This window comes from Eleutherodactylus coqui, chromosome 3 (assembly GCF_035609145.1).
Source record: "Eleutherodactylus coqui strain aEleCoq1 chromosome 3, aEleCoq1.hap1, whole genome shotgun sequence".
In the NCBI taxonomy this organism is placed as follows: domain Eukaryota; kingdom Metazoa; phylum Chordata; class Amphibia; order Anura; family Eleutherodactylidae; genus Eleutherodactylus; species Eleutherodactylus coqui.
Genome location: NC_089839.1, coordinates 54,821,678 through 54,838,063, shown reverse-complemented (window position 1 = coordinate 54,838,063; position 16,386 = coordinate 54,821,678). Strand labels below are relative to the sequence as shown.

Below are 16,386 nucleotides of genomic sequence, written 5' to 3'. Positions count from 1 at the left end.
TATATTTTTAGAATTTTCCCAAACTGCCAGACTTTCTGCTGATTTCGCACTTTCATGGGTGCCAAAACTACAACACACGAAGAGGGAAACGAGAACCAAGTACGCTCATAGCAACATGCCGAAACCCGGGATCGAACCAGGGACCTTTAGATCTTCAGTCTAACGCTCTCCCAACTGAGCTATTTCGGCTGCAAGCACAACTTTTTACGATATTCTAAGACCGTCAAATTTGTGGTGTTTTGATCTTTTCGACGGTGAAAACTCCAAACATCGACAAAGGAAAAGAGAAATCAAAATCATATTCAAAATAGGTTGCAGAAAACCAAGAATGTGTCTGGGACTGTCATTTTAACACACTTCTCACAGACCTGCTTTGTCTTGCTTTATTTTTAGAATTTTCCCAAACTGCCACACTTGCTGCTGATTTCGCACTTTCACGGGTGCCAAAACTACAACAAACGAAGAGAGAAAAGAGAATTAAGTACGCACATAGCAACCTGCCCAAACCCAGGATCGAACCAGGGACCTTTAGATCTTCAGTCTAACGCTCTCCCAACTGAGCTATTTCGGCTGCAAGCACAACTTTTTACGATATTCTAAGACCGTCAAATTTGTGGTGTTTTGATCTTTTCCACGTTGAAAACTCCAAACATCGACAAAGGAAAAGAGAAATCAAAATCATATTCAAAATAGGTTGCAGAAAACCAAGAATGTGTCTGGGACTGTCATTTTAACACACTTCTCACGGACCTGCTTTGTCTTGCTTTATTTTTAGAATTTTCCCAAACTGCCACACTTGTTGCTGATTTCGCACATTCACGGGTGCCAAAACTGCAACAAACGAAGAGAGAAACGAGAACCAAATACGCTCATAGCAACATGCCGAAACCCGGGATCGAACCAGGGACCTTTAGATCTTCAGTCTAACGCTCTCCCAACTGAGCTATTTGGGCTGCATACACAACTTTTTATGATATTATAAGACCGTCAAATTTGTGGTGTTTTGATGTTTTCCAGGGAAAAAACTCCAAACATCGGCAAAGGAAAAGAGAACTCAGAATCATATTCAACATAGGTTGCAGAAATCCTAGATTGTGTCTGGGACCATCATTTTAACACTCTTCTGACGGACCTGCTTTTTCTTGCTATATTTTTAGAATTTTCCCAAACTGCCAGACTTTCTGCTGATTTCGCACTTTCATGGGTGCCAAAACTACAACACACGAAGAGAGAAACGAGAACCAAGTACGCTCATAGCAACATGCCGAAACCCGGGATCGAACCAGGGACCTTTAGATCTTCAGTCTAACGCTCTCCCAACTGAGCTATTTCGGCTGCAAGCACAACTTTTTACGATATTCTAAGACCGTCAAATTTGTGGTGTTTTGATCTTTTCGACGGTGAAAACTCCAAACATCAACAAAGGAAAAGAGAAATCAAAATCATATTCAAAATAGGTTGCAGAAAACCAAGAATGTGTCTGGGACTGTCATTTTAACACACTTCTCACAGACCTGCTTTGTCTTGCTTTATTTTTAGAATTTTCCCAAACTGCCACACTTGCTGCTGATTTCGCACTTTCACGGGTGCCAAAACTACAACAAACGAAGAGAGAAAAGAGAATTAAGTACGCACATAGCAACCTGCCAAAACCCGGGATCGAACCAGGGACCTTTAGATCTTCAGTCCAACGCTCTCCCAACTGAGCTATTTCGGCTGCAAGCACAACTTTTTACGATATTCTAAGACCGTCAAATTTGTGGTGTTTTGATCTTTTCCACGGTGAAAACTCCAAACATCGACAAAGGAAAAGAGAAATCAAAATCATATTCAACATAGGTTGCAGAAAACCAAGAATGTGTCTGGGACTGTCATTTTAACACACTTCTAACAGACCTGCTTTGTCTTGCTTTATTTTTAGAATTTTCCCAAACTGCCAGACTTTCTGCTGATTTCGCACTTCCATGGGTGCCAAAACTACAACACACGAAGAGAGAAACGAGAACCAAATACGCTCATAGCAACATGCCGAAACCCGGGATCGAACCAGGGACCTTTAGATCTTCAGTCTAACGCTCTCCCAACTGAGCTATTTCGGCTGCAAGCACAACTTTTTACGATATTCTAAGACCGTTAAATTTGTGGTGTTTTGATCTTTTCCACGGTGAAAACTCCAAACATCGACAAAGGAAAAGAGAAATCAAAATCATATTCAAAATAAGTTGCAGAAAACCAAGAATGTGTCTGGGACTGTCATTTTAACACACTTCTCACGGACCTGCTTTGTCTTGCTTTATTTTTAGAATTTTCCCAAACTGCCAGACTTGCTGCTGATTTCGCACTTTCACGGGTGCCAAAACTACAACAAACGAAGAGAGAAAAGAGAATCAAGTACGCACATAGCAACCTGCCAAAACCCGGGATCGAACCAGAGACCTTTAGATCTTCAGTCTAACGCTCTCCCAACTGAGCTATTTCGGCTGCATATGCAATGTTTTACGATATTCTAAGACCGTCAAATTTGTGGTGTTTTGATGTTTTCCTGGGAGAAAACTCCAAACATCGACAAAGGAAAAGAGAAATCAAAATCATATTCAACATAGGTTGCAGAAAACCAAGATTGTGTCTGGGACTGTCATTTTAACACACTTCTCACAGACCTGCTTTGTCTTGCTTTATTTTTAGAATTTTCCCAAACTGCCAGACTTTCTGCTGATTTCGCACTTTCATGGGTGCCAAAACTACAACACACGAAGAGAGAAACGAGTACCAAGTACACTCATAGCAACATGCCGAAACCCGGGATCGAACCAGGGACCTTTAGATCTTCAGTCTAACGCTCTCCCAACTGAGCTATTTCGGCTGCAAGCACAACTTTTTACGATATTCTAAGACCGTCAAATTTGTGGTGTTTTGATCTTTTCGACGGTGAAAACTCCAAACATCGACAAAGGAAAAGAGAAATCAAAATCATATTCAAAATAGGTTGCAGAAAACCAAGAATGTGTCTGGGACTGTCATTTTAACACACTTCTCACAGACCTGCTTTGTCTTGCTTTATTTTTAGAATTTTCCCAAACTGCCACACTTGCTGCTGATTTCGCACTTTCACGGGTGCCAAAACTACAACAAACGAAGAGAGAAAAGAGAATTAAGTACGCACATAGCAACCTGCCAAAACCCGGGATCGAACCAGGGACCTTTAGATCTTCAGTCTAACGCTCTCCCAACTGAGCTATTTCGGCTGCAAGCGCAACTTTTTACGATATTCTAAGACCGTTAAATTTGTGGTGTTTTGATCTTTTCGACGGTGAAAACTCCAAACATCGACAAAGGAAAAGAGAAATCAAAATCATATTCATAATAGGTTGCAGAAAACCAAGAATGTGTCTGGGACTGTCATTTTAACACACTTCTCACGGACCTGCTTTGTCTTGCTTTATTTTTAGAATTTTCCCAAACTGCCAGACTTGCTGCTGATTTCGCACTTTCACGGGTGCCAAAACTACAACAAACGAAGAGAGAAAAGAGAATCAAGTACGCACATAGCAACCTGCCAAAACCCGGGATCGAACCAGAGACCTTTAGATCTTCAGTCTAACGCTCTCCCAACTGAGCTATTTCGGCTGCATAGGCAATGTTTTACGATATTCTAAGACCGTCAAATTTGTGGTGTTTTGATGTTTTCCAGGGAGAAAACTCCAAACATCGACAAAGGAAAAGAGAAATCAAAATCATATTCAACGTAGGTTGCAGAAAACCAAGATTGTGTCTGGGACTGTCATTTTAACACACTTCTCACAGACCTGCTTTGTCTTGCTTTATTTTTAGAATTTTCCCAAACTGCCAGACTTTCTGCTGATTTCGCACTTTCATGGGTGCCAAAACTACAACACACGAAGAGAGAAACGAGTACCAAGTACACTCATAGCAACATGCCGAAACCCGGGATCGAACCAGGGACCTTTAGATCTTCAGTCTAATGCTCTCCCAACTGAGCTATTTCGGCTGCAAGCACAACTTTTTACGATATTCTAAGACCGTCAAATTTGTGGTGTTTTGATCTTTTCCACGGTGAAAACTCCAAACATCGACAAAGGAAAAGAGAAATCAAAATCATATTCAACATAGGTTGCAGAAAACCAAGAATGTGTCTGGGACTGTCATTTTAACACACTTCTCACAGACCTGCTTTGTCTTGCTTTATTTTTAGAATTTTCCCAAACTGCCAGACTTTCTGCTGATTTCGCACTTCCATGGGTGCCAAAACTACAACACACGAAGAGAGAAACGAGAACCAAATACGCTCATAGCAACATGCCGAAACCCGGGATCGAACCAGGGACCTTTAGATCTTCAGTCTAACGCTCTCCCAACTGAGCTATTTCGGCTGCAAGCACAACTTTTTACGATATTCTAAGACCGTTAAATTTGTGGTGTTTTGATCTTTTCCACGGTGAAAACTCCAAACATCGACAAAGGAAAAGAGAAATCAAAATCATATTCAAAATAAGTTGCAGAAAACCAAGAATGTGTCTGGGACTGTCATTTTAACACACTTCTCACGGACCTGCTTTGTCTTGCTTTATTTTTAGAATTTTCCCAAACTGCCAGACTTGCTGCTGATTTCGCACTTTCACGGGTGCCAAAACTACAACAAACGAAGAGAGAAAAGAGAATCAAGTACGCACATAGCAACCTGCCAAAACCCGGGATCGAACCAGAGACCTTTAGATCTTCAGTCTAACGCTCTCCCAACTGAGCTATTTCGGCTGCATATGCAATGTTTTATGATATTCTAAGACCGTCAAATTTGTGGTGTTTTGATGTTTTCCAGGGAGAAAACTCCAAACATCGACAAAGGAAAAGAGAAATCAAAATCATATTCAACATAGGCTGCAGAAAACCAAGATTGTGTCTGGGACTGTCATTTTAACACACTTCTCACAGACCTGCTTTGTCTTGCTTTATTTTTAGAATTTTCCCAAACTGCCAGACTTTCTGCTGATTTCGCACTTTCATGGGTGCCAAAACTACAACACACGAAGAGAGAAACGAGTACCAAGTACACTCATAGCAACATGCCGAAACCCAGGATCGAACCAGGGACCTTTAGATCTTCAGTCTAACGCTCTCCCAACTGAGCTATTTCGGCTGCAAGCACAACTTTTTACGATATTCTAAGACCGTCAAATTTGTGGTGTTTTGATCTTTTCCACGGTGAAAACTCCAAACATCGACAAAGGAAAAGAGAAATCAAAATCATATTCAACATAGGTTGCAGAAAACCAAGAATGTGTCTGGGACTGTCATTTTAACACACTTCTCACAGACCTGCTTTGTCTTGCTTTATTTTTAGAATTTTCCCAAACTGCCAGACTTTCTACTGATTTCGCACTTTCATGGGTGCCAAAACTACAACACACGAAAAGAGAAACGAGAACCAAATACGCTCATAGCAACATGCCGAAACCCGGGATCGAACCAGGGACCTTTAGATCTTCAGTCTAACGCTCTCCCAACTGAGCTATTTCGGCTGCAAGTGCAACTTTTTACGATATTCTAAGACCGTTAAATTTGTTGTGTTTTGATCTTTTCCACGGTGAAAACTCCAAACATCGACAAAGGAAAAGAGAAATCAAAATCATATTCAAAATAGGTTGCAGAAAACCAAGAATGTGTCTGGGACTGTCATTTTAACACACTTCTCACGGACCTGCTTTGTCTTGCTTTATTTTTAGAATTTTCCCAAACTGCCAGACTTGCTGCTGATTTCGCACTTTCACGGGTGCCAAAACTGCAACAAACGAAGAGAGAAAAGAGAATCAAGTACGCACATAGCAACCTGCCAAAACCCGGGATCGAACCAGGGACCTTTAGATCTTCAGTCTAACGCTCTCCCAACTGAGCTATTTCGGCTGCATATGCAATGTTTTACGATATTCTACGACCGTCAAATTTGTGGTGTTTTGATGTTTTCCAGGGAGAAAACTCCAAACATCGACAAAGGAAAAGAGAAATCAAAATCATATTCAACATAGGTTGCAGAAAACCAAGAATGTGTCTGGGACCATCATTTTAACACTCTTCTGACGGACCTGCTTTTTCTTGCTATATTTTTAGAATTTTCCCAAACTGCCAGACTTTCTGCTGATTTCGCACTTTCATGGGTGCCAAAACTACAACACACGAAGAGAGAAACGAGAACCAAGTACACTCATAGCAACATGCCGAAACCCGGGATTGAACCAGGGACCTTTAGATCTTCAGTCTAACGCTCTCCCAACTGAGCTATTTCGGCTGCAAGCACAACTTTTTACGATATTCTAAGACCGTCAAATTTGTGGTGTTTTGATCTTTTCGACGGTGAAAACTCCAAACATCGACAAAGGAAAAGAGAAATCAAAATCATATTCAAAATAGGTTGCAGAAAACCAAGAATGTGTCTGGGACTGTCATTTTAACACACTTCTCACAGACCTGCTTTGTCTTGCTTTATTTTTAGAATTTTCCCAAACTGCCACACTTGCTGCTGATTTCGCACTTTCACGGGTGCCAAAACTACAACAAACGAAGAGAGAAAAGAGAATTAAGTACGCACATAGCAACCTGCCAAAACCCGGGATCGAACCAGGGACCTTTAGATCTTCAGTCTAACGCTCTCCCAACTGAGCTATTTCGGCTGCAAGCACAACTTTTTATGATATTCTAAGACCGTCAAATTTGTGGTGTTTTGATCTTTTCCACGGTGAAAACTCCAAACATCGACAAAGGAAAAGAGAAATCAAAATCATATTCAAAATAGGTTGCAGAAAACCAAGAATGTGTCTGGGACTGTCATTTTAACACACTTCTCACGGACCTGCTTTGTCTTGCTTTATTTTTAGAATTTTCCCAAAATGCCACACTTGTTGCTGATTTCGCACATTCACGGGTGCCAAAACTGCAACAAACGAAGACAGAAACGAGAACCAAATACGCTCATAGCAACCTGCCAAAACCCGGGATCGAACCAGAGACCTTTAGATCTTCAGTCTAACGCTCTCCCAACTGAGCTATTTCGGCTGCATAGGCAATGTTTTACGATATTCTAAGACCGTCAAATTTGTGGTGTTTTGATGTTTTCCAGGGAGAAAACTCCAAACATCGACAAAGGAAAAGAGAAATCAAAATCATATTCAACGTAGGTTGCAGAAAACCAAGATTGTGTCTGGGACTGTCATTTTAACACACTTCTCACAGACCTGCTTTGTCTTGCTTTATTTTTAGAATTTTCCCAAACTGCCAGACTTTCTGCTGATTTCGCACTTTCACGGGTGCCAAAACTATAACAAACGAAGAGAGAAAAGAGAATTAAGTTCGCACATAGCAACCTGCCAAAACCCGGGATCGAACCAGGGACCTTTAGATCTTCAGTCAAACGCTCTCCCAACTGAGCTATTTCGGCTGCAAGCACAACTTTTTACGATATTCTAAGACCGTCAAATTTGTGGTGTTTTGATCTTTTCCACGGTGAAAACTCCAAACATCGACAAAGGAAAAGAGAAATCAAAATCATATTCAACATAGGTTGCAGAAAACCAAGAATGTGTCTGGGACTGTCATTTTAACACACTTCTCACAGACCTGCTTTGTCTTGCTTTATTTTTAGAATTTTCCCAAACTGCCAGACTTTCTGCTGATTTCGCACTTCCATGGGTGCCAAAACTACAACACACGAAGAGAGAAACGAGAACCAAATACGCTCATAGCAACATGCCGAAACCCGGGATCGAACCAGGGACCTTTAGATCTTCAGTCTAACGCTCTCCCAACTGAGCTATTTTGGCTGCAAGCACAACTTTTTACGATATTCTAAGACCGTCAAATTTGTGGTGTTTTGATCTTTTCCACGGTGAAAACTCCAAACATCGACAAAGGAAAAGAGAAATCAAAATCATATTCAACATAGGTTGCAGAAAACCAAGAATGTGTCTGGGACTGTCATTTTAACACACTTCTCACAGACCTGCTTTTTCTTGCTTTATTTTTAGAATTTTCCCAAACTGCCAGACTTTCTGCTGATTTCGCACTTTCACGGGTGCCAAAACTACAACAAACGAAGAGAGAAAAGAGAATCAAGTACGCACATAGCAACCTGCCAAAACCCGGGATCGAACCAGAGACCTTTAGATCTTCAGTCTAACGCTCTCCCAACTGAGCTATTTCGGCTGCATATGCAATGTTTTATGATATTCTAAGACCGTCAAATTTGTGGTGTTTTGATGTTTTCCAGGGAGAAAACTCCAAACATCGACAAAGGAAAAGAGAAATCAAAATCATATTCAACATAGGCTGCAGAAAACCAAGATTGTGTCTGGGACTGTCATTTTAACACACTTCTCACAGACCTGCTTTGTCTTGCTTTATTTTTAGAATTTTCCCAAACTGCCAGACTTTCTGCTGATTTCGCACTTTCATGGGTGCCAAAACTACAACACACGAAGAGAGAAACGAGTACCAAGTACACTCATAGCAACATGCCGAAACCCAGGATCGAACCAGGGACCTTTAGATCTTCAGTCTAACGCTCTCCCAACTGAGCTATTTCGGCTGCAAGCACAACTTTTTACGATATTCTAAGACCGTCAAATTTGTGGTGTTTTGATCTTTTCCACGGTGAAAACTCCAAACATCGACAAAGGAAAAGAGAAATCAAAATCATATTCAACATAGGTTGCAGAAAACCAAGAATGTGTCTGGGACTGTCATTTTAACACACTTCTCACAGACCTGCTTTGTCTTGCTTTATTTTTAGAATTTTCCCAAACTGCCAGACTTTCTACTGATTTCGCACTTTCATGGGTGCCAAAACTACAACACACGAAAAGAGAAACGAGAACCAAATACGCTCATAGCAACATGCCGAAACCCGGGATCGAACCAGGGACCTTTAGATCTTCAGTCTAACGCTCTCCCAACTGAGCTATTTCGGCTGCAAGTGCAACTTTTTACGATATTCTAAGACCGTTAAATTTGTTGTGTTTTGATCTTTTCCACGGTGAAAACTCCAAACATCGACAAAGGAAAAGAGAAATCAAAATCATATTCAAAATAGGTTGCAGAAAACCAAGAATGTGTCTGGGACTGTCATTTTAACACACTTCTCACGGACCTGCTTTGTCTTGCTTTATTTTTAGAATTTTCCCAAACTGCCAGACTTGCTGCTGATTTCGGCTGCAAGCACAACTTTTTATGATATTCTAAGACCGTCAAATTTGTGGTGTTTTGATCTTTTCCACGGTGAAAACTCCAAACATCGACAAAGGAAAAGAGAAATCAAAATCATATTCAAAATAGGTTGCAGAAAACCAAGAATGTGTCTGGGACTGTCATTTTAACACACTTCTCACGGACCTGCTTTGTCTTGCTTTATTTTTAGAATTTTCCCAAAATGCCACACTTGTTGCTGATTTCGCACATTCACGGGTGCCAAAACTGCAACAAACGAAGACAGAAACGAGAACCAAATACGCTCATAGCAACCTGCCAAAACCCGGGATCGAACCAGAGACCTTTAGATCTTCAGTCTAACGCTCTCCCAACTGAGCTATTTCGGCTGCATAGGCAATGTTTTACGATATTCTAAGACCGTCAAATTTGTGGTGTTTTGATGTTTTCCAGGGAGAAAACTCCAAACATCGACAAAGGAAAAGAGAAATCAAAATCATATTCAACGTAGGTTGCAGAAAACCAAGATTGTGTCTGGGACTGTCATTTTAACACACTTCTCACAGACCTGCTTTGTCTTGCTTTATTTTTAGAATTTTCCCAAACTGCCAGACTTTCTGCTGATTTCGCACTTTCATGGGTGCCAAAACTACAACACACGAAGAGAGAAACGAGTACCAAGTACACTCATAGCAACATGCCGAAACCCGGGATCGAACCAGGGACCTTTAGATCTTCAGTCTAATGCTCTCCCAACTGAGCTATTTCGGCTGCAAGCACAACTTTTTACGATATTCTAAGACCGTCAAATTTGTGGTGTTTTGATCTTTTCCACGGTGAAAACTCCAAACATCGACAAAGGAAAAGAGAAATCAAAATCATATTCAACATAGGTTGCAGAAAACCAAGAATGTGTCTGGGACTGTCATTTTAACACACTTCTCACAGACCTGCTTTGTCTTGCTTTATTTTTAGAATTTTCCCAAACTGCCAGACTTTCTGCTGATTTCGCACTTCCATGGGTGCCAAAACTACAACACACGAAGAGAGAAACGAGAACCAAATACGCTCATAGCAACATGCCGAAACCCGGGATCGAACCAGGGACCTTTAGATCTTCAGTCTAACGCTCTCCCAACTGAGCTATTTCGGCTGCAAGCACAACTTTTTACGATATTCTAAGACCGTTAAATTTGTGGTGTTTTGATCTTTTCCACGGTGAAAACTCCAAACATCGACAAAGGAAAAGAGAAATCAAAATCATATTCAACATAGGTTGCAGAAAACCAAGAATGTGTCTGGGACTGTCATTTTAACACACTTCTCACAGACCTGCTTTTTCTTGCTTTATTTTTAGAATTTTCCCAAACTGCCAGACTTTCTGCTGATTTCGCACTTTCATGGGTGCCAAAACTACAACCCACGAAGAGAGAAACGAGAACCAAATACGCTCATAGCAACATGCCGAAACCCGGGATCGAACCAGGGACCTTTAGATCTTCAGTCTAACGCTCTCCCAACTGAGCTATTTCGGCTGCAAGCACAACTTTTTACAATATTCTAAGACCGTTAAATTTGTGGTGTTTTGATCTTTTCCACGGTGAAAACTCCAAACATCGACAAAGGAAAAGAGAAATCAAAATCATATTCAAAATAGGTTGCAGAAAACCAAGAATGTGTCTGGGACTGTCATTTTAACACACTTCTCACGGACCTGCTTTGTCTTGCTTTATTTTTAGAATTTTCCCAAACTGCCAGACTTGCTGCTGATTTCGCACTTTCACGGGTGCCAAAACTACAACAAACGAAGAGAGAAAAGAGAATCAAGTACGCACATAGCAACCTGCCAAAACCCGGGATCGAACCAGGGACCTTTAGATCTTCAGTCTAACGCTCTCCCAACTGAGCTATTTCGGCTGCATATGCAATGTTTTACGATATTCTAAGACCGTCAAATTTGTGGTGTTTTGATGTTTTCCAGGGAGAAAACTCCAAACATCGACAAAGGAAAAGAGAAATCAAAATCATATTCAACATAGGTTGCGGAAAACCAAGATTGTGTCTGGGACTGTCATTTTAACACACTTCTCACAGACCTGCTTTGTCTTGCTTTATTTTTAGAATTTTCCCAAACTGCCAGACTTTCTGCTGATTTCGCACTTTCATGGGTGCCAAAACTACAACCCACAAAGAGAGAAACGAGAACCAAATACGCTCATAGCAACATGCCGAAACCCGGGATCGAACCAGGGACCTTTAGATCTTCAGTCTAACGCTCTCCCAACTGAGCTATTTCGGCTGCATATGCAATGTTTTACGATATTCTAAGACCGTCAAATTTGTGGTGTTTTGATGTTTTCCAGGGAGAAAACTCCAAACATCGACAAAGGAAAAGAGAAATCAAAATCATATTCAACATAGGTTGCAGAAAACCAAGAATGTGTCTGGGACCATCATTTTAACACTCTTCTGACGGACCTGCTTTTTCTTGCTATATTTTTAGAATTTTCCCAAACTGCCAGACTTTCTGCTGATTTCGCACTTTCATGGGTGCCAAAACTACAACACACGAAGAGGGAAACGAGAACCAAGTACGCTCATAGCAACATGCCGAAACCCGGGATCGAACCAGGGACCTTTAGATCTTCAGTCTAACGCTCTCCCAACTGAGCTATTTCGGCTGCAAGCACAACTTTTTACGATATTCTAAGACCGTCAAATTTGTGGTGTTTTGATCTTTTCGACGGTGAAAACTCCAAACATCGACAAAGGAAAAGAGAAATCAAAATCATATTCAAAATAGGTTGCAGAAAACCAAGAATGTGTCTGGGACTGTCATTTTAACACACTTCTCACAGACCTGCTTTGTCTTGCTTTATTTTTAGAATTTTCCCAAACTGCCACACTTGCTGCTGATTTCGCACTTTCACGGGTGCCAAAACTACAACAAACGAAGAGAGAAAAGAGAATTAAGTACGCACATAGCAACCTGCCCAAACCCAGGATCGAACCAGGGACCTTTAGATCTTCAGTCTAACGCTCTCCCAACTGAGCTATTTCGGCTGCAAGCACAACTTTTTACGATATTCTAAGACCGTCAAATTTGTGGTGTTTTGATCTTTTCCACGTTGAAAACTCCAAACATCGACAAAGGAAAAGAGAAATCAAAATCATATTCAAAATAGGTTGCAGAAAACCAAGAATGTGTCTGGGACTGTCATTTTAACACACTTCTCACGGACCTGCTTTGTCTTGCTTTATTTTTAGAATTTTCCCAAACTGCCACACTTGTTGCTGATTTCGCACATTCACGGGTGCCAAAACTGCAACAAACGAAGAGAGAAACGAGAACCAAATACGCTCATAGCAACATGCCGAAACCCGGGATCGAACCAGGGACCTTTAGATCTTCAGTCTAACGCTCTCCCAACTGAGCTATTTGGGCTGCATACACAACTTTTTATGATATTATAAGACCGTCAAATTTGTGGTGTTTTGATGTTTTCCAGGGAAAAAACTCCAAACATCGGCAAAGGAAAAGAGAACTCAGAATCATATTCAACATAGGTTGCAGAAATCCTAGATTGTGTCTGGGACCATCATTTTAACACTCTTCTGACGGACCTGCTTTTTCTTGCTATATTTTTAGAATTTTCCCAAACTGCCAGACTTTCTGCTGATTTCGCACTTTCATGGGTGCCAAAACTACAACACACGAAGAGAGAAACGAGAACCAAGTACGCTCATAGCAACATGCCGAAACCCGGGATCGAACCAGGGACCTTTAGATCTTCAGTCTAACGCTCTCCCAACTGAGCTATTTCGGCTGCAAGCACAACTTTTTACGATATTCTAAGACCGTCAAATTTGTGGTGTTTTGATCTTTTCGACGGTGAAAACTCCAAACATCAACAAAGGAAAAGAGAAATCAAAATCATATTCAAAATAGGTTGCAGAAAACCAAGAATGTGTCTGGGACTGTCATTTTAACACACTTCTCACAGACCTGCTTTGTCTTGCTTTATTTTTAGAATTTTCCCAAACTGCCACACTTGCTGCTGATTTCGCACTTTCACGGGTGCCAAAACTACAACAAACGAAGAGAGAAAAGAGAATTAAGTACGCACATAGCAACCTGCCAAAACCCGGGATCGAACCAGGGACCTTTAGATCTTCAGTCCAACGCTCTCCCAACTGAGCTATTTCGGCTGCAAGCACAACTTTTTACGATATTCTAAGACCGTCAAATTTGTGGTGTTTTGATCTTTTCCACGGTGAAAACTCCAAACATCGACAAAGGAAAAGAGAAATCAAAATCATATTCAACATAGGTTGCAGAAAACCAAGAATGTGTCTGGGACTGTCATTTTAACACACTTCTAACAGACCTGCTTTGTCTTGCTTTATTTTTAGAATTTTCCCAAACTGCCAGACTTTCTGCTGATTTCGCACTTCCATGGGTGCCAAAACTACAACACACGAAGAGAGAAACGAGAACCAAATACGCTCATAGCAACATGCCGAAACCCGGGATCGAACCAGGGACCTTTAGATCTTCAGTCTAACGCTCTCCCAACTGAGCTATTTCGGCTGCAAGCACAACTTTTTACGATATTCTAAGACCGTTAAATTTGTGGTGTTTTGATCTTTTCCACGGTGAAAACTCCAAACATCGACAAAGGAAAAGAGAAATCAAAATCATATTCAAAATAAGTTGCAGAAAACCAAGAATGTGTCTGGGACTGTCATTTTAACACACTTCTCACGGACCTGCTTTGTCTTGCTTTATTTTTAGAATTTTCCCAAACTGCCAGACTTGCTGCTGATTTCGCACTTTCACGGGTGCCAAAACTACAACAAACGAAGAGAGAAAAGAGAATCAAGTACGCACATAGCAACCTGCCAAAACCCGGGATCGAACCAGAGACCTTTAGATCTTCAGTCTAACGCTCTCCCAACTGAGCTATTTCGGCTGCATATGCAATGTTTTATGATATTCTAAGACCGTCAAATTTGTGGTGTTTTGATGTTTTCCAGGGAGAAAACTCCAAACATCGACAAAGGAAAAGAGAAATCAAAATCATATTCAACATAGGTTGCAGAAAACCAAGATTGTGTCTGGGACTGTCATTTTAACACACTTCTCACAGACCTGCTTTGTCTTGCTTTATTTTTAGAATTTTCCCAAACTGCCAGACTTTCTGCTGATTTCGCACTTTCATGGGTGCCAAAACTACAACACACGAAGAGAGAAACGAGTACCAAGTACACTCATAGCAACATGCCGAAACCCAGGATCGAACCAGGGACCTTTAGATCTTCAGTCTAACGCTCTCCCAACTGAGCTATTTCGGCTGCAAGTGCAACTTTTTACGATATTCTAAGACCGTTAAATTTGTTGTGTTTTGATCTTTTCCACGGTGAAAACTCCAAACATCGACAAAGGAAAAGAGAAATCAAAATCATATTCAAAATAGGTTGCAGAAAACCAAGAATGTGTCTGGGACTGTCATTTTAACACACTTCTCACGGACCTGCTTTGTCTTGCTTTATTTTTAGAATTTTCCCAAACTGCCAGACTTGCTGCTGATTTCGCACTTTCACGGGTGCCAAAACTACAACAAACGAAGAGAGAAAAGAGAATCAAGTACGCACATAGCAACCTGCCAAAACCCAGGATCGAACCAGGGACCTTCAGATCTTCAGTCTAACGCTCTCCCAACTGAGCTTTTTCGGCTGCAAACACAACTTTTTACGATATTCTAAGACCGTCAAATTTGTGGTGTTTTGATCTTTTCCACGGTGAAAACTCCAAACATCGACAAAGGAAAAGAGAAATCAAAATCATATTCAACATAGGTTGCAGAAAACCAAGATTGTGTCTGGGGCTGTCATTTTAACACACTTCTCACAGACCTGCTTTGACTTGCTTTATTTTTAGAATTTTCCCAAACTGCCAGACTTGCTGCTGATTTCGCACTTTCACGGGTGCCAAAACTACAACAAACGAAGAGAGAAAAGAGAATCAAGTACGCACATAGCAACCTGCGAAAACCCAGGATCGAACCAGGGACCTTCAGATCTTCAGTCTAACGCTCTCCCAACTGAGCTTTTTCGGCTGCAAACACAACTTTTTACGATATTCTAAGACCGTCAAATTTGTGGTGTTTTGATCTTTTCCACGGTGAAAACTCCAAACATCGACAAAGGAAAAGAGAAATCAAAATCATATTCAACATAGGTTGCAGAAAACCAAGATTGTGTCTGGGGCTGTCATTTTAACACACTTCTCACAGACCTGCTTTGACTTGCTTTATTTTTAGAATTTTCCCAAACTGCCTGACTTTCTGCTGATTTCGCACTTTCATGGGTGCCAAAACTACAACACACGAAGAGAGAAACGAGTACCAAATACACTCATAGCAACATGCCGAAACCCGGGATCGAACCAGGGACCTTTAGATCTCCAGTCTAACGCGTTCCCAACTGAGCTATTTTGGCTGCAAGCACAACTTTTTACGATATTCTAAGACCGTCAAATTTGTGGTGTTTTGATCTTTTCCACGGTGAAAACTCCAAACATCGACAAAGGAAAAGAGAAATCAAAATCATATTCAACATAGGTTGCAGAAAACCAAGAATGTGTCTGGGACTGTCATTTTAACACACTTCTCACAGACCTGCTTTGTCTTGCTTTATTTTTAGAATTTTCCCAAACTGCCAGACTTTCTGCTGATTTCGCACTTTCATGGGTGCCAAAACTACAACACACGAAGAGAGAAACGAGAACCAAATACGATCATAGCAACATGCCGAAACCCGGGATCGAACCAGGGACCTTTAGATCTTCAGTCTAACGCTCTCCCAACTGAGCTATTTCGGCTGCAAGCACAACTTTTTACGATATTCTAAGACCGTCAAATTTGTGGTGTTTTGATCTTTTCCACGGTGAAAACTCCAAACATCGACAAAGGAAAAGAGAAATCAAAATCATATTCAACATAGGTTGCAGAAAACCAAGAATGTGTCTGGGACTGTCATTTTAACACACTTCTCACGGACCTGCTTTGTCTTGCTTTATTTTTAGAATTTTCCCAAACTGCCACACTTGCTGCTGATTTCGCACTTTCACGGGTGCCAAAACTACAACAAACGAAGAGAGAAAAGAGAATCAAG

General features: G+C 41.0%; 16 non-coding genes across 16 annotated transcripts; all 16 read right to left on the bottom strand.

Moving 5' to 3' along the window:
* Positions 1-116: 116 nt before the first annotated feature.
* On the bottom strand, positions 117-189 carry TRNAF-GAA (transfer RNA phenylalanine (anticodon GAA)). The gene has a single exon. It is a non-coding gene; the product is annotated as a tRNA-Phe (tRNA).
* Positions 190-1,262: 1,073 nt separating this feature from the next.
* TRNAF-GAA (transfer RNA phenylalanine (anticodon GAA)) lies at positions 1,263-1,335 on the bottom strand. The gene has a single exon. It is a non-coding gene; the product is annotated as a tRNA-Phe (tRNA).
* A 691-nt stretch (positions 1,336-2,026) lies between these two features.
* TRNAF-GAA (transfer RNA phenylalanine (anticodon GAA)) lies at positions 2,027-2,099 on the bottom strand. Its single transcript has one exon. It is a non-coding gene; the product is annotated as a tRNA-Phe (tRNA).
* A 691-nt stretch (positions 2,100-2,790) lies between these two features.
* Positions 2,791-2,863, bottom strand: TRNAF-GAA (transfer RNA phenylalanine (anticodon GAA)). The gene has a single exon. It is a non-coding gene; the product is annotated as a tRNA-Phe (tRNA).
* A 1,455-nt stretch (positions 2,864-4,318) lies between these two features.
* On the bottom strand, positions 4,319-4,391 carry TRNAF-GAA (transfer RNA phenylalanine (anticodon GAA)). Its single transcript has one exon. It is a non-coding gene; the product is annotated as a tRNA-Phe (tRNA).
* A 1,073-nt stretch (positions 4,392-5,464) lies between these two features.
* TRNAF-GAA (transfer RNA phenylalanine (anticodon GAA)) lies at positions 5,465-5,537 on the bottom strand. The gene has a single exon. It is a non-coding gene; the product is annotated as a tRNA-Phe (tRNA).
* A 691-nt stretch (positions 5,538-6,228) lies between these two features.
* TRNAF-GAA (transfer RNA phenylalanine (anticodon GAA)) lies at positions 6,229-6,301 on the bottom strand. The gene has a single exon. It is a non-coding gene; the product is annotated as a tRNA-Phe (tRNA).
* Positions 6,302-8,902: 2,601 nt separating this feature from the next.
* Positions 8,903-8,975, bottom strand: TRNAF-GAA (transfer RNA phenylalanine (anticodon GAA)). The gene has a single exon. It is a non-coding gene; the product is annotated as a tRNA-Phe (tRNA).
* Positions 8,976-10,290: 1,315 nt separating this feature from the next.
* TRNAF-GAA (transfer RNA phenylalanine (anticodon GAA)) lies at positions 10,291-10,363 on the bottom strand. Its single transcript has one exon. It is a non-coding gene; the product is annotated as a tRNA-Phe (tRNA).
* A 309-nt stretch (positions 10,364-10,672) lies between these two features.
* TRNAF-GAA (transfer RNA phenylalanine (anticodon GAA)) lies at positions 10,673-10,745 on the bottom strand. Its single transcript has one exon. It is a non-coding gene; the product is annotated as a tRNA-Phe (tRNA).
* Positions 10,746-11,436: 691 nt separating this feature from the next.
* TRNAF-GAA (transfer RNA phenylalanine (anticodon GAA)) lies at positions 11,437-11,509 on the bottom strand. Its single transcript has one exon. It is a non-coding gene; the product is annotated as a tRNA-Phe (tRNA).
* Positions 11,510-11,818: 309 nt separating this feature from the next.
* Positions 11,819-11,891, bottom strand: TRNAF-GAA (transfer RNA phenylalanine (anticodon GAA)). Its single transcript has one exon. It is a non-coding gene; the product is annotated as a tRNA-Phe (tRNA).
* A 1,073-nt stretch (positions 11,892-12,964) lies between these two features.
* Positions 12,965-13,037, bottom strand: TRNAF-GAA (transfer RNA phenylalanine (anticodon GAA)). The gene has a single exon. It is a non-coding gene; the product is annotated as a tRNA-Phe (tRNA).
* A 691-nt stretch (positions 13,038-13,728) lies between these two features.
* Positions 13,729-13,801, bottom strand: TRNAF-GAA (transfer RNA phenylalanine (anticodon GAA)). Its single transcript has one exon. It is a non-coding gene; the product is annotated as a tRNA-Phe (tRNA).
* A 1,837-nt stretch (positions 13,802-15,638) lies between these two features.
* On the bottom strand, positions 15,639-15,711 carry TRNAS-GGA (transfer RNA serine (anticodon GGA)). Its single transcript has one exon. It is a non-coding gene; the product is annotated as a tRNA-Ser (tRNA).
* Positions 15,712-16,020: 309 nt separating this feature from the next.
* Positions 16,021-16,093, bottom strand: TRNAF-GAA (transfer RNA phenylalanine (anticodon GAA)). The gene has a single exon. It is a non-coding gene; the product is annotated as a tRNA-Phe (tRNA).
* Between the last annotated feature and the right edge of the window lie 293 nt (positions 16,094-16,386).